We start from the raw sequence: 6,395 nt of genomic DNA on the forward strand, positions 1-6,395 counted from the left end.
GTGACCGTAGGGGATGGGACCTGCATGGAGGAGGCCACCAAAAGGACAGCCGCAGTTTCACTCCTACTCTCTTCTACTGAGGGGGAGTGAGAGGGACACATTTTGTTTCACTCCTCGGAAGACAAAGAAGAGAGTGAGGAGTGTGTGGATAGAATTAGCTTTAAGCATGGCTGGTTTAAATTTGGGGAATTTTAGTTGCATGTGTGTGTGTTAATAAATACATAAGTGTGTTGTTTGTGTGTTTCAGTCACTCTGAGTGCATGAGCTCATATTCTGGGAAAGTTCTGACCTCTCTGGCAACCTCCGCACTGATTTAGACCCCTCTGCGTCACTGGGCCCTTCCCATTTCCTGGCTATGGTGTCATGAAAACAAGCCATGTTGTTTTTCTCTGCTTTTGCACTATAACATAAAAATGTACCCTGCATCTAGCAAAAAGCCACAGTCTCATACCTCAGCAGGCACAAGATCTGCAGCTGTGACGCTGCGACGTCTGTGACCAGAATTAAAACCTCCAATGACGAATACATGGAAACAGCTGGTGAAAAATTCCAGATTTATTGCAACATTTATCATCAAGGTCTTATATATATAAATCACCTCTTAAAATGCCCTAATTCAAAGGCACCTCCAATTTCCTTTAGTTGCTAGGCAACGATAGAGCGCCACAGTGATGCTTGGAGTTAAATGCTGGCAGCCCAATGGAGTAAAGAGGATTGTGGGGTGAATCACTGTCTTTTATAGCTTTGAGCGTCCATTGCACGTCCAGCTGACAGTAACAATGATACACTGTCACCAGAGAGTAATTATATGGCCTGTTGATCCCTCGGGTGCATCCAAAAGCAAATTATGTTAGTCAGCCTTGTGATATTTGACCACTGCCACTAGACAAGCATTTGAACATTATAATCATTAGAACTGATTTGAGAGATTTAACAACATATGGTACTTTTGCTGTGTTGAACATTTGATTATTGGAAGAACAATGTTTTAATTTCTCTCTTTGAAGTCTATTCTATTTAAAGTCTGCATGCCTGATGTCTGCTATTGGTCTGTATGTGTCTGCGTTTAGGTCTCTTTTCTTTAAACCTGTATTCTACTCTTGATTAACCCACTATGGGGCCCGCTGTTCCTCCTGCTCTCTGTGCATGTAATCCATAACCTCCAAAGTCCTATTAAAAGCACACTGCTGTAGTACAACTAAAGATACCACACTGCAGACAATGTTATATTTCCCTCGAGATCCAGTAAACAACAAGTACTATCTGTCCCTGGTTTGCTCACAATTTCATTTAGGACTATGCACCATGCTAACATTTGCTATTTGGTACTAAACACAAAGAACAGCTGAGGCTGATGGGAATGTCATTAGTTTTGCAGGTCTTTGCTCATAAACCAAAATATTGGACACATTAAAAATGTAATCTGATGATGGTGCTAGATGAAAAGTTAAGGGGTTGCCAAAGTTCTTTTTGGGCACCATCGATATCTGCCCCTAATTTCACAGCATTCTATCCAATTTCCACATTTCACTAAAAACCAAAAATGTCAACTTGGTGGTCAAAATATCAGAGTCGGTACGATTCATCCTCTATCCTCTATAGGGACTATGAATGTCTATACAAATTATTACAGCAATCACTCTAATAGTTCCTGGAACCAAGGCTCAGACACATGAATTCCACACATAATCATATTCATGATGCACATTTTTGTGCAAATCTTTTTCAAACACTCCCATGAAACCATTAATTTCACTCAAGATTACATGAATAGAGGATGTTGAATGCAAAACCACAGCATTGCCAATAGAAAATGTTGGCCATTTGTGTGTTTGCATCTGTGTGTGTCAATTTGTGTTACATGATAATTACAGGCTCACATTCCTGAGGTCTATACTGTACGTAGCTGTGGGTGCTTTGCGTATGAATTGTTGAATCTGGACAACAAAGACAACAGTATGAGTGGAGAGATTCCCTGCGTATGACTTCACACTCTGTGGGACAGCTCACTGTTATAGAAAAAACAACTCATCTCTAACACACCCTTACTACAGGGCAATCAGACATTGGCTCTTGCAAATACTACAAAAGGAAACTATAGCATGGTGGGGATTGTCACAAAGTGTAGCTTCCAACAGCAACAATCGTCTTAGCATACACTGTAAACCCAGATTTAGTTGTAATTAAACTTCACAAAATGGTCACTAAATATTCTTTCATGTTTTGTTAAAAATCATATTCATTTCTAAATCACATTAGTTGTTTCTAATAATCAGCTTAAGTATGCAGTGCACAGATCATATTAAGCAGAGATAACTAAGGATGTTAAGTTTCTGTATGGGAAGGGCGGGGTCATTTGAACTGTTCTGCGCTCAAGTGATGCAAAGGCTCATGGGAAAAAAATGTGTTCTGAATGGTTTCTGTCCTAGTTAAAATGTGTTTTAATAATGTTCTGTTAATGTTTTGGGCGTGCATTTATGTTATCTGGGTTTTAGTTTTGTATGGTTGATTTAGTGTTCATGTTTATCTTAAGGTGACCACATTTCTGAGACAAAATCCGGGGACATTTTCAGAAGCGTAAATACTTCCAAAACAGGTAATGTGTTTATCTTTGTAAACTTAAAACGGGGACACTGCCCCAGGGGCATCACTAGACCTAGAGCTGCACTCTGTAAGAAAATTTTGTCTATTTTAACGTTTAAATGCCTCAGTCTGGTGCACTTTGAAAAGAAATTCAGACAACAAGCAGGAGGTGTTCTATGTGTGGAGTAGTTTTGGAGACATGCCTCTTTGTAATTATGACATATATAAAAAAAGAATTATGGCAAAAAATACTCCCCCAAATTATGCATATCCCTATTTTTGAAAAGTAAGTGATGTAGTATAACCAGCAGAAGACTAATTACATGTGAGGGAAGTTTAGAGACACAACTCTATTTAATTATTCAAATATTAAATGTTTTTGGCAAAAAAAATATTGCCCAAAATTATGAAGATGCTTATTTTTTGAAAGTTAAGTGCTGTAGTACAACCAGCAGGGGGGCTTCTATGTGTGGAGTAGTTTTGGAGACATGATTGTAATTTTGACATATGTGAGGGAAGTTTAGAGATACAACTCTATTTAATTATTCAAATATTAAATGTTTTTGGCAAAAAATATTCCCCAAAATTAGGCATATGCCTATTTTTGAAAAGTAAGTGCTGTAGTACAACTAGCAGGAGACAAGTTATAATTGAGGTAAGTTTGGAGACACTACCTTATTTAATCATTAAATTAATAAATATTTTTGTTGTATCTCTTTTCGGTGTTGTAGTTTGTAGACCGTCCTTAAGCACTCGTCTTACTACTGTCTTACCGCCGGCTGCTCGTAGAGACCAATGTTATGTCTCCAGGTTGGAGGATGGCTCGTTTTGATGAAAATGAGTTTGTAGCTCGTTGTTTACCTTACTACGGTAGGAAAGATGCTGCAGATTAATTGATCCCGGAAGTTCGAATCTGTGAATATCTTTCTAACTTTACCGAAGTTGAGCACTGAGCAGCGCTTGCTCTGGCTGTCTTGAGCCTGCGCGTGTAGGTGCGCGACTATACATTTGGTCAATGTTTTCTTTCTTTTATTCCAATTTCGGGTCTGTCAGTCACAGTGAAAACCGGGGACATTTCCGGGGACAGCTCCAGCCGGGGACAGGTCACCGAAACCGGGGACTGGTCACCCTAGTTTATCTATGTTGATTGTTGCACCATGACCGAGACCCGGGTGGGGACTGATAGCAGCTGGGCAGTGGAAAAGTGGTAATCGGCCAACTAATAACTGGGTTACCTAGGTGGTACTTCCCACACTGTACATTGGAAAGTTACAATGTCATATGTATAATTACTTTTCCGTTCAATTGGGCAAATGTATTGAATATCTTTTTATAAAAATCATGCTGTTATAAAGAAAAAACAATATTTATATATGAATGAATTATTTCTTTAGTATTTGTAAGTAGCCTAACGTTTTTTATTTATGTTTCTTTGCACGTTTAAAGCTATAGTGTATAGTTTCTGTCTCCCCCATGAGGAATTCTAAGTAATGACAACACAACTTAAAACGCATTCACATGATACAAGCCTTCTGTGATCGCACCACCCCCACCAAAGAGTTCTATACTCTTTAACCCCACCCCTCCCCTCCTCCACACAGTTGCTAGTAGCCAAGGAAGACGTAGGATTTAAAAAAAAAACCATGATGGACTCTTTAGAAGAGGTAATTATCTTCAGTCGATTTTCTGCTCGCGAAAGTCGCAGGACAACACCAGTTTCTGAACATAGCCATACTGAGAAATACAGAGAGAGTTGTGTGGAGCTGATTTTCTTAATTAGCTTTGTATCAACTCATTTGGCAATGGCTTGAATGTAACAGACATTCATTTATATGAAACAATTACACACTAAAGTTACTAAACTAAAACTTATTTAAGACAATATGACTCCAAAAAAAAGTATTTATGTTTACTAATGATTTTTAGAAATGACTACTAATGTAAACTTGATTTGTCTACTGCATCAACTTAACGCTCTGTGTTAATACAACTTGACCTGTTAAGTTTCACCTTGTGTAAAAACGTTGACCGTTTTAGACAACGGGTTTCAACGCAAATTTCTATTTTAGTCAACTAATTTGGGATAACAGTGTACTTTCGCAAATAGCAAGCAGTTTGAAACAAACAGTGAGAATTGTTTTAGTCTTTGACCATGGTTTAATCTGGTATCTGCATTCCTTCTGTGGCTGTCTGCAACCAGGCTCCTGCCACACTTGAGTGACATATGGGTGTATTGAAGCCAGACAGCTCATTATCAACACCTTGTCAGCCAACTCTCTCCACAGCTCTCCTTTCCTGTATGTGTGTGTGTGTGTGTGGCTGGTATTGTGTGTGTAAAGGAGACTGTGGGATGACTTCAGTCTCCTTGTCTGGGGATTATAGCTGCCTGAGGAAATCTGTACAGAGCCACATAGAAGTGAAGGAAGTGCTTATAAGCGGACATCAATCTTTTTCAGTCTGGTACCTTTTATCCCTTGTTACTTGTTGTCTGTCCCTGAGACATCACTGTTTATCACTGGTACAAACAACCAAATGTAGAGACTCAGACTTTCTGCTTCTTTCTATTTCCGTTACTAACTTCTGTTTTCTTTTTTTCAAACATTTCCTCTTTCAGATGTCTGCAGGTTCCATATGAGAATGTGTGTGACTATATTGTTTGTGTGTACATCTGTGTGCACTTCCTGCTCTCTGACAGCGCTGTGATAGGTATATCCTCCTACTGGGCCAACCAACGGTTAAGCCTGGCCCTCCTTTCCTCTCTCTCTCTGTCTCTGTCTCTCTGTCTCTCTGTCTCTCTGTCTGTCTCTCTCTCTCTCTCTCTCTCTCTCGCTCTCTCTCTGTAAGCTGACATATTTTCAGACTGTTTCATGGCACACCTCATATTTTTGGCTCCTTATGTACTGAACAGAAGTTGCAAGATGTGATAGCAGCTGAAGAGAGAGACAGACAGAGACTGAAAGATATGTGGGTGAAGAGTATTGTTAAAAATGGAGGTGAGTGTGTGTGTTTCAGATGCTGTTTATAGTATAAGAGCCACTTTCCATTAGCAGTAAACAGAGATAGAAAGAGAGTCAGCAAGGGGAGGAAATGAACAATGGAGGGGAAATGATCAGTTATCTGCAGTGGTAGCTGTCAGCCTCCACTGGAACAGCCTGTCTGGACCTCATTATAGGTCAATTCATTTGGCTTAGGGGCCAAGGCCGAACGCACACGAGTGTTTGAGGAAGCGTGTGCGTGCAGTATGTGCAGTAAAGCACAGATAAATGGTAAACGCTGCAAGATGCAAAGAAATAGTTTGCATATGTTTTGGTGCTGTGATCCTCTGAGCTCCTTTTGGAAACCTGTTGGTTTGTTGTCATATATTCAAATCCTCGACATTCTTTATTTGAAACGAGACAAGCCAGTTGGAATCTGCATGATATATATATATATATATATATATATATATATATATATATATATATATATATATATATATATATATATATATATATATACATTTAGCATTTGGCAGCCAAATGATTAGCTATTCACTGGAGATCTACTATTTTGTCAACTCTTTCACACTGGTGGATTGAGCTCTCAAATTATTTCACACTTGAAATAATCTACTATGACATCAAAGGGAAAGTCCAAGATTTCCATATTAATTTGGAGAATTTGGATTTTTAGAAAGTATTTCAAAACTATTTGTAAACTATTTAAAAAAAGAATTATCATACCTTACTGTAATATACATGATTCTAAACCTGATTGTTGGTGTATGTGGGGGCGAAGGGTGGGGGAAGAGGCACTGAAAAGAGGGAAGAAGT

The sequence above is a fragment of the Sander lucioperca genome, chromosome 7, assembly GCF_008315115.2.
Source record: "Sander lucioperca isolate FBNREF2018 chromosome 7, SLUC_FBN_1.2, whole genome shotgun sequence".
NCBI lineage: Eukaryota > Metazoa > Chordata > Actinopteri > Perciformes > Percidae > Sander > Sander lucioperca.